General features: G+C 35.3%; 1 long non-coding RNA gene across 3 annotated transcripts in view; it reads left to right on the top strand.

The window, feature by feature from the left end:
- The first annotated feature begins 322 nt into the window (after positions 1-322).
- Positions 323-11228, top strand: part of LOC121470131 (uncharacterized) — a 98586-nt gene continuing 87680 nt past the window's right edge. Inside the window, exon 1 of one of the 3 annotated variants that reach the window (XR_012056496.1) lies at positions 323-532. This is a non-coding gene — a long non-coding RNA (uncharacterized lncRNA). The remainder of the gene's footprint in view (positions 533-11228) is intronic. The other 2 variants (XR_012056494.1, XR_005980782.2) reach the window with 2 other exon arrangements.

Here is an 11228-nt window from a genome sequence, read left to right as displayed (position 1 = left end):
GGAGAGTTCAGCAGAGGTTACAGACATACTTCATGGAGCATAAGAACCTGGAAAACACAAGGGAAACAGAAGATGACAAGGTGAACATTGCTGTAGTTTTCCTAGTTGCATGTAAAATGTGATCACAGAGGAAGGTCCCAGAGCATGTAAACTTAGTAATCAGCCATGGATTATCTTCATTAATTTACTGTCTATACTCCACAAAGCTTTGCAAATATGGTTTTTTGGTTTTGTTTTTTTTTTTTTTTTTGCTTGTTTGTTTGTTTTTTAAATGGGAGGTTAGTAATTTTGGTGAAACTTAGCTTAGTGCTTTTGGAGTACATTTTCGCATCTGTCAGTCAGCAGTAGCGTGTAACTCAACTCTGCTTTCACTGAACGATGCTTAAATGAATTGCCTTTTACTGTAGCATAGCAACTTATTTATCAAGTCTTCACTGTTTTCAGCCTGTCTCTTTCTCTGTCCCTTATTACATCCAGTATCTCAGTGTCTGATACTCTTCTGTGGATTTTAACCTGACAACACCCCTGTCAGGTAGGAAGTATTATTCTCCAATTTTACAAACATGAATAAATATCGGGACTTGTGCAAGATCACAGACAAAGTTGGGGTGTGAGCTGAGCATTTGGTGTGGGCCTTTGGGATTTGGATGTATCAAAATATATACTAAATTAGAGTTACTAATCAGGCTATACAAGGATAGTAAATGTGGATAGCCTCAGTTTTTGTAAATAATCATCTTCAACTACTTGTAGGGGTTGTGTTTGGGTTTTTATTTTTTCATATCTAGTTCCAAAGACTATTTAAGCATTGCATAAATTACACTAATTACACAAAACTTGAATTTTTAATGCAGATCTTTTTTTTAAACTATGTTATTTCATTTCCATAACATTATTACCAAAATTCATGTGTAGACCTACAGCGAACAAAGCAAACGTATTCTGCATTTATTATGCACAACATTTCTGTGAGGCAGAAGAAAATATGTAATGAGTCTGGTAAGGCATTCCAGGCTGACGTAATATTGATGAAAAAAACCCCTCATTTTGGTGATATCACAGAAAATGATGAAAACTGTTTTTTGTATTTAAGATTGGAGTGGTGTTTAAGAATTCAAACGACTGGTTTTGGCAGACATCTAATTGTAATACTGTAGCATCGCTGCAGGCAATTTTCTTTGATTTAATTAGATGAACTGTGGTATTTTTTTCTTTTTGCAAAAGGCTTTATTATGTAGAAATGAAATATGTATAAATTTAATTTTTAATCTTGTCACTACAGAGTAGGAAGGAATAAGCTGATTCTTTTAATTTATCCTCTTTGTTTAAGAAAAAAAATTAAATTAATCTTATCACAAATGTTTATGAGTAATTGATTTGAGTTTTGCACTCCAGTCAGAAGTGATAGAGTTAAGATTGCTCTGTGTTTTTTTCTGAATTGTATGCACTGTAACTCTCTTTGAGTGTGTAAACACAAACATTTTGAAGCCTCAATGATGTTATTTTTCTTCTAGACTATGATAATATTAACACTTAAATCAGAACTTGGAATACAAAATAGATTAATCCAAAAGATTCACTCTGCATTTTTTTTTGTTTGTTTGTTTGTGGATTTTCCATTTGTCTTTTTGCTTTGGTTTGGTTTTGGCTTTTTTAACATCTGTAAAGTTTAACTCCAAAAAGTAATTGATTACCAAAGACTTTCTTCAATACTGATTTCAGGTCTTTTTTTTGTGGGCCATATCCAGAGGAGATAATCATAAGTAAATTGCAGGCAATTATAATTACAGGTAATCAACACTACTCATAGAGCTCTATGTCCTCAGATTTTAGCAAATATTCCCCACTGTTTCTAGTCAGCTGTCCATTTCACTTTCCTAGATCTGAAAATATTCTTGCAATGTCCAACACCTAAATCATGTTATTGATCGAGTTTTCAAATATTGGGTGCTTTGAGGTATCTTCAAGATTCTGTAGAATCATAGAATAATCCTTAGGCTTCTCTCTAAGATGAAGCCAAAAATCCATCTTCTTGGATGGAAATGAAAAATTTCTGCTTGCTTTTTTATGAGCAAACATTTTGTTCTGTGTTCTAAGATGGCTGGTTCAGGTGCTCTTGAAATCAAGGACAGAATATCCATTGGTTTCAGCACTGAACTTTCCCTTGTGTTAAAGCTGTGGCTTTTACTCCATGAAATCTCATTTTTTTTTTACCAGCTTGACAAAGATGGTTTTTTTTCCAGTGGTTGTGGGGATGGTAGGACAGTTAATTGAATTACTGTCTGCTGTCAAATTGCTGAAAAGGCAGGAGAGTATTTGCATTTAGGTTTTTTTTTTGGTTTTTTTTTTTTTTTGCTTGCCATTGAAAAATGTTGAAGCACTTGAAGTTCTTGTCTAGTACCAGTTTTAATAGCAAAGGAGTCCACAGTGATTATCACAGCTTGGTCAAGGCCATGCAGGGCTCTGACAAATTATCTAACGAATCTTTTTCCTTTTTGTAAATACTTTTATTATAAGGAGTGAAGCAGTAGAAAGTTCATCTTGAACTGTGTATATGTTTCTTATAATGATGAAAGTGATAAGATCTCACTCTAATCAGAACAGAAGGCTTCTTTTTGATTAACTCTTCTTTTGACAAAAGAATGCACTGTTCAGTGTACCTGAACTATTCACAAAATGAATAGTATTATTCTTTGAAATTAGCATTTTTTGTTAAAAAAAGTTACTTGGCATTAGTTGAATCTAAATTCAAAAAAAAAAAAAAAGCTTTCAAAATTAAATAATATGTGTCAATATTTTAAATTTAAAAATTCAGGGTGATCTGAAATTAAAATAATTTCCCGCTAGTTCATTTCCACAGCTTAACTCAAAGAAATTAATTTATTCACAGTTCTTATTCAGGGTAGCTAAATTCAAATCTTTTACTGTGCTTCAATTCTTTTTTGTGTTTGTTATTTGGTTGTTGTGGTTTGCATTAGTGAATGAAAAAACATCAGTGCTAAGCACTTTTTGCATGCACTTTTATAAGAATCCTTTCTTGATTCACTTTTTAAAATGTCTTTGAAGAAATAGAATGTAAATATTTAGCCCAAATCCAGTTTTTTACCAGTTCATGTATTACTAGAAGGGGTCTGATTTTCTCATGTGATTATGTTCCAGAGTGAAGCATGCTTAGCTGTCTATTCCTTAGTCCTAAACACTAAATATAGGACTAGCTTGTTCACCAGTGTAAAAGAGAGTAGCTTCAGAATCTCTCTTAATTCTGCTAAAAATAACAGGCATCTTGCTCCAGATTGCTCAACAGCATTTTTTTTTTCCTTACAGTACAGACCCCAGTAGAAATAGGAAGAGATGATTCTGTAGAGCCAGGAAATATTTTCTTTGCAAAAGGGATTGTATTGTCACCTACTTAAGGCAGTTTCCACAAGCCTTTGCTGCTACAGTGACCAGAGAGGAGCATGGGTTCTGGAGCAAACCCAACGTTTTAGTACTGGGGAGAGGGAATCAGGACTGTGAAGATTTTTTTTCTCGGGTAGCAGCAGCTCTTGAATAGGACATTCCTACTTTTGTTTTTATTTTATAAGGAATCTAAACCACATTTGTAGTGCAGATAGTTTGCATGTGCACTGATGTGAACTGAGATCAGAATCAGAACTGCCAGTAAAATATGCTACAATATAATCTGCTATACCAAGGGGTTGTAAGGAGTAATTATTGTTTGCAAAGCTCTTCAAGTTCCTCAGAAGAAAGATGCTATAAAAGTACAAAATACTGTTGTTATTATTATTATAAACTTTCAAATGCCAAAAACTAGGCAGTAATAATAGAAGTGCTGAAACAACTTTAACAATAGTGATGTGAACACATTAAGCTGTAATAAAGCCAGAGTTAACTAAATCAATCAAGTAGGCCTTGCAAACTGCTTGTTAGGACAAAATTGCATCTTTTCTAAAATAAATACAAGAGCATTCTCAGCTGGTGTAAATTAGCCCAGCTCCACTGGAGTCTGAGACTTGGATTTAAAATGAGAGTTGCATTTTTTATTTTTTTTCCTCTTTTTCTTCTCTTGTTGCCATTGTTCATCTGTACATGACCGTCTGTGTGTGTCAATGTGTGTGCAGTTGGGTGTGCATTCTGCAGAAACACTAGTGCTAGCAAAATTTTGTATCAGTTTCTCTTGGGAGAAAGGCCAAAGTTATGACAAATAAGTTTAATTTCAAATGGGAAAAGCCTCTCATGTTTCCACCCATACACAGGTGAAGTTCTGAAATAGTTTTGTTTTCATCTGACTTGTGCTCTATAGAAAATGTCTCTGCATCAGTCTTTGTGGGTTTTATGTCAAAGAGAGGATGTTTTGGTAAAGCAGAAAAGGCACCATTAGAAAGTATGTTTAAATGTGTAAAATTAGAAGTCATACTCTGCTACTTACTAATCCTCCCCTTCATTGACTCTTGCCCTGAATAGTCACAATCCTTACAAGACTATCAAAAAAAATTCATAAACATCAAATTTACATGATAAGCTAGGCAAATGATTTTGCTGAAATCAGACAGAAATTTCAAAATGTTTTCAAGCAGTTTCAATCAAGTACATTTCCTAATAGTTTGAAAGTACTTTTACAGTCTCAAAACCTGTGTAGCACTTGCTTTTAGAACAGACTCAGGAAACATGTTAATGCCATTATCTAACTACACCAAATTTATATGTCATCTTGTGATTATTCAGAAAGATAACATATAAAGCATATATGATTAAGTATGTCAGAATTTGTGTCTTGTTGCCATGAAAATGCTCTTTATTTCCTGGAAACAAAATACTTTTCTTGTAACCATTCTGAAGATAAAGCTTCTTACTGGTTTATGTTGTCAGCTAAACTTCATCAGCAAAAAGAGCACGGAAAGAAGTAAGAGACTCTGAGACAGTACAGTTCTGTCACTGACTTTCTGTTGTCTTTTTCTCCCAGCCTTCTTTTACTTAGTTAAAAGGAAAATAGTAAAATCCTGTAAAATGAGGGTCATTACACCCAAATTACTCATTGTTAAGCTGATTAAAAAAGAGAGTGAGTTTGAGTCTCCATGATTTCTGAACAGTTTCTCATTTTTGATTTCATACCTAGTAACGGGCCAGGGGAAGAACAAGTGCAAAGGAGGGGTTAAAGGCCAAAATGCCAAAGATCTTGTATTCTGAACTGTGACTCAGTGACTGGTATGGTATGAACCCCAACTCCACGTCTAAGCAGATGCTTCAAATCTGTGTTTGCATATTGCAACCTGCGACCATGCACAGTTCTAAGAGACTTATTATAATTTATTATTAATAAGAGTAATGATTGATATTGTTACATTATTTAATAATTGCACTACTTTCACTATTTAATAATAATTATTATTTGCACATGCAGATCAGGTAGTTAAGGTTCTTTCCCATAAGAAATGCAAATAAAGATTAATGAGTGATTCATAACAAGTAAGATAATTTGATAATTTTTCCCCTGCAATTAAGCATTATTTACTTCAAGTGATCCTCAGTATTTTCATTGTGTGCTCAATTGCTCAGTAGTGAGATCACTACTGAAATCACAAGGAATTGTTTCTTTGTCCTGACTACTGGAACATAGTTTATACAATGCGCATTAGCTCTTTGTCATGACATCCAAGACTGTAATCCCTTTAAATCAAGAACTAAGTTCTAGTCAACTTCTGCATAATGTCCAAAAAAAAGGGTGCCCTGGACTCTTTAAAATAATTACTATTCCTGTACAAGTCAGTAATAAAAATCAAATTTCTGGTGGAAGTATTTCTGAAGAGTAAATAAAAAGGAATGTGTTCTAGAAGTACTTGAGAAAACCTCTAGAATACCAATTTCTGTAAATGAGCACTGTGACTGTAGAACAAAGTACCTATTCTTTGAGTAAACAGGGAGAAAACCAGCCAAAGTATATTAAACATGGTTAAAAATTCTTGTATTTTATTCATAGTAATATTAGTATTGTATATAAAATTTATATAAAACTTTTCAAGTTATATACATTCTCTGTTTAGCTTCTTGGTAATTAGTGTGATGATCTTTTAATCTCATCTCTGGCATTATGACTCTTAATATTTTTGTTCTCCAAAGATTTGGAGAACATTAAAAAATAATGTAACATATATTGAATTGTATAAGACAATGTTTTTTTTCCACCATTTTTTCTCACGTAAGTACGTAACTAATATCATTATTTGTACCAATTTTGAATACACACTGAAATATTTGTAGGATTGGAATCATAGAGAAATCTTGTAACAGGTAAGATTCATGCCCCCTGATTATCATTCATGATGTAGACATAAATTGAAGGGTTCAGAGTCAATCTGTAATCAGTTTGGTTTGTGGGTTTTGGTTTTTTTTCTCCCCCCTGTAACATGCAGCAGCAATAGTATTTTGAGTGAGTTCTGCTTCTGTGAAGATTTTCTGTTTGGGCAGACACTGCTCAGTATGCAATTAGCTGTGTCCATTCCTGTTTTTATAAGCAGCATTTTAGCAATTAGGAACTTTTTAATTAAGTCGACTGTGTTCTCAGCTTGAGGCTTTCTGGGTGCACTCTTCCTCAGGAAAGTGAGATAACATTCAACCGAGACTTTCTTTTTCTGCAATAGTTCTTCCAGATTCCACTTCCCAACAGGTCAATGCCCTCTTTTAAAACCTTCAACACAATTTTTATTTTTTATTTAAAATTTTTTTTATATATAGCTTGTGTCACCACTGCTACCATCAAGATTTCTCTTTCAATAAGATGCTGATTGGATGAATATGGCTTCCAGTAACTCAGTCTTTGTTTTGTAAAAACATTATTACAACATTGTATAACACTTTAGAAATGTTTCAAATTTAGGCTGGCGTGGTGACTTAGCAGACTAGGGGGCTAACATATGGAGTCTGCTACACACTAGAGACTGTGGTTTTATTGCTGGCACCACTAGTCAAGTCAGGATTAGCAACCATAGTATTTTCAGCAAGATCTGATATTACAAGGCCTCAGGTGTGGTTACCTACCCCTTGCCAGAAGGAGGACAAATATTGGCAGGTGAAAGTAAAGATTAATTTAGTATATTCAGAGGGATACTTTTGCTATAAGGGCTACATTTTTTTTAGGATTAAATAATTTCCTTCGTTTTCCATTAACTTAATCAAGTGGTTCGAAATTCAAAATATGCTCCAAATGGTAGCCCTTGCTGGGTGCAGAGGCACCCGTCGGGACAGTGACCCTGAATAGGATACGGCTGGAACCTCTCCTTGTCCGCGGCTGCAGCTGTGTGTGCGCCAGACCTTGAAAAACAATCTGAGGAGCAAGCAAACAAGCAAACAAACAGATTCCTTTTCATATGAACTCACAGCGCGGGCAGGATCCCAAGCAAAATGTCTCTCATCTCAGCCCTGTCTCTGCTGGTGGAAAGCAGAGAAAAGAGGAAAAACTTCTTTGGGAAAGACAAGCTGGCTGAGAGTGGGAATAATATACTTTAGGTGTTGATTATAATGTAATAAATAATGGTGAGATTTCATTACAAAATAAAAGAATGCATCTGTAGGAGAAAACGGATACCATTAGAGAACTGTGCAGAGCCTTCTTTTTATTTCATGGTTGAAGTACAAAGTGACAATATCAGAACAAAAATAAAATAAGAGGGGGAACGCATTCTCTATCTTAAAAAAAAAAAAAAGAAAAGAAAAGAAAAAGAAAAGTGGCAGCTAAAGCCAATAAAGTCCTTTATTTGAATGCCATTAGTGGGTTTGGCAGCCATCCGCGCCATCTACTTCAGAGGAGCACTGCACAGATTAAGAGAGGCTGGATGCTAATTTGCACATATGGAAATGCTTTTTCTCGCCGTTCCGATGGCTCTGTTGTGGACAGATGGAATTAGTGAGCACTCCAAAGCCGTGAAGGCAAACACATAAAAAAAAAAACAACCTCTTTCTTTCTTTCTTTCCTTCTTTCTTTCTTTCTTTCTTTCTTTCTTTCTTTCTTTCTTTCTTTCTTTCTTTCTTTCTTTCTTTCTTTCTTTCTTTCTTTCTTTCTTTCTTTCTTTCTTTCTTTCTTTCTTTCTTTCTTTCTTTCTTTCTTTCTTTCTTTTTCTTTCTTTCTTTCTTTCTTTCTTTCTTTCTTTCTTTCTTTCTTTCTTTCTTTCTTTTCTTTCTTTCTTTCTTTCTTTCTCTCTTTTTTCTTTCTCTCTATTTTTCTATCTCTCTTTCTTTTTTTTTCTATCTCTCTCCTTCTTTCTCTCTTTCTCTCTTTCTCACTCTCTCCTTCTTTCTTTCATGAGAAACTTCAGACCTGAAATAAATAGTGTTAGCAGACCACTTTCCAGTGTTGGCATTGACAAACTATTTTATCATATTTCAGTTACAAATCATTTTTTAGCTGGGAGTTGTAGTCATCTTAGCTTAGAATCAAGTGTGCCAAATAGTGTTGCCAAATTAAGGACATATTCAGATAAATTTTGCTTTATATGCTGTATATAGATCTCTGTCCACTTCAGACTGTACTTTGCAATGCTCCCTTTCCTAACAGTGTACAGTAAGTATGAATTGTATTTGCACATTCCAGTCCTCACATTAGTTGAATAAATGACACTTTCAGTTGTCTTATGACCAGAATGTGTTAAACATGTTGCTAGGATGTGGGGCAGAGAGTGGTCTTAGTGGGGTAAAGGATGATGAAAAGTGAATCCTGATGAGGATAAAAATCCCTGCATTTCCAACCATGCAAAAACTGCTTAATCTGTCTGCCTTTGGACTACTGGGTACTCCACGGACAAACTGCAGGAAGCAGATAGAAGAGAGCAGCCTGGACTCTCGCCCAGGAAGGAAGAGGTAGGAATTATTCCTGGGGCTTTTCCCTGGGCAGCACAGCTCTCCACCAACTTCAAAATAGGGGTGTGCCTTCAACATGATTAAAACACTGGAAAAAGGATCAATCCAAGGAGCCAAGAATCACTTTTATCTTGCTAATTTACAAGGGGAATTTCATACGCACCTTATCTATTGGCAGTCAAACAAAGCAGATGTATCATTCTTTAAGGCAGCCGAAAGTCAACGACCTTTGTTGCCAAATGTCTGTCTAGCCATTTTTTTAAATTTCTTTGAAATCAGCTGGCACCAACAATTAGCACCCGACCACCCCCCAAACTTTGGATGAAGTGAGTGCCGGAAATCCAATCAGGATTCAAATATGGTAAATAACACCTCTCTCTGTGCACTGTGACTGGCTCACTGCCACTAGCAATAAGGTCTGTGCACAGTTCAGTCTTTGGGGGCCATTCCTTCTTTTCTTTAAATTACATAAATCCATTGAATAAGGCCATACACCCTCAGAACTAAAGGCAAGAACTGGGATTTTGTAAGAGCACCTGGCTGGGATCTCTCTGTTATAGTGTGATGAATCGCTCGAAGAGGTATTCAGGTGTCTTAAAGTTTTTTCACTCTGGCCTTTTCTCTGGCCTTTTTCTTGTCCATTCTCTTCTCTCAACTTCTCAGAGTGTCTCAGTGATTTTAAAGAATTCACAGTTAAAAACAGTGTTGAAACTTGCCATTAACTTGACTTGTTCTGAAGAACCAGCTATGAAAATGCATTTTGCTACCAAGAGATTATTATTTTAAGGACAGTATTCTGAGCATGTTTCTTTGGTGGCATCAATCACAGCTATCAAGTGAATTGAAAACATGTGCACTTCAGGCAGAGGAACAAAATGTTGTTTGTGATCAGTTCCACTTGGTTATTAGCTCTATTCTGAAGAACTTCACAGTTTCTATAGAAGATGGTACCAAAGAAGAGATGTAATGAATCACTACCAAAGATGGTGACTGTTATTCCTTTCTTTCTGTCTTTTTATATCTTTTTAGTTTGTTGGGGGTTTTTTTGGTTTTTTTTTTTTCTTTTTTTTCCTGCTCGCCCACTCCCACCCCCACCCCAATTCTTTCCCAAGTGCTCTGATGCCAGAGGCTGGAAAGATTTTGCTTCCAAAGAGCAGCATGTGGCTCGGGAGAGACAGATTCCTGACTGCTGCTCCAAGGCATTGTTCAGAGCAAACAGGGAGGTTCTGACCTCTCTGATCACACAGCTGAGAGAGGAGGAGAGCAGGCTACTCTTATAACTCTTACTCCTCTCTTTGTGTACAGTTCGTCTAATGGGGACACACATTTATACTGCTCTCTGCCTTCAGAGAACAAGGCCCAGTCTTGAACTCTTTATTCAGGCTCTTCACACTCTCGCTGAAATCTGTTGAAGCCAATGTCCTTCAGGAGCCTCATTCCTGTCTTTCTCGATGCATAACAAAAGTAAATCTTCCTATTCTAGTCAGAGACATTTAACATTTCTTCTTTCCATATTAATTTTTTTTTTTTTTTTTGCCATGGTAGAGCCCTGGTGCTATTCTTTCCCTGACTACCTTTTGGGGTTTTAGGGAGAGTCTTATTCTTTGGTATCATATTTAGAAGTAGGAGAAACAACTTGCAGACTCCTTTCCCTATGTACATCTGGTAGCAAATATGCTTTTCAAATAACTCTTTATATTATGATAATTTTATCAGAAAGTTAAACTTGTCTCCTTCTACATAAAGACAGTGATAGTGATTAGATTTCTCGAGTCTAGAATGTTGGGAGAAAGCCTGCACACTTTACAATAGAACTGAGATTTCACTCAACTTCCATACCAGCCTTATAGCAAACCCCTCCCCACTTCCCTACACAATGTATTGGCATTTCCTTTATGGTTTCAATGGTTTTGAAATTTAATCCCTACAGAAGAAGTTTTAAATTGCTGCTGTTATTCTTAAATAGAAGCCCCTTAAAAAAAATCTGCACTTCAAGGCACTGCTTTAAAAAAAAAAAGAAATTGAGGTGTGTAATATAAGAGCCAATAAAATATTTGTAAAAATTAATGCTTTGGGGAAATAGTAGTGAAGATTTGTAAAACTTGAAGGTTTCATTTTTGCACTGACTCTACATGAAGTTAAACAGCAATATTTAGTTTATAAGAAAAATATATGTTTTACGAAAGTTGAACACAGAGCATCTTCAGTGGGAAAGGCTCAAGACTGTTTGGGAGCATAATAGAAGCTATAAATTAAAACAAGAAAAATCCACCCTGAAATGTTTGTGTTTATTTTGATGGTTTTTCTATTACAGATTTGTTTCTCTTCAGTTTTATTCTCTTATTTATTTATTCTTTTAAAAAATGCTACAGTGAAAT

The sequence above is a fragment of the Taeniopygia guttata genome, chromosome 5, assembly GCF_048771995.1.
Source record: "Taeniopygia guttata chromosome 5, bTaeGut7.mat, whole genome shotgun sequence".
NCBI classification, from domain to species: domain Eukaryota; kingdom Metazoa; phylum Chordata; class Aves; order Passeriformes; family Estrildidae; genus Taeniopygia; species Taeniopygia guttata.
This window is presented reverse-complemented; position numbering and strand designations above follow the sequence as displayed.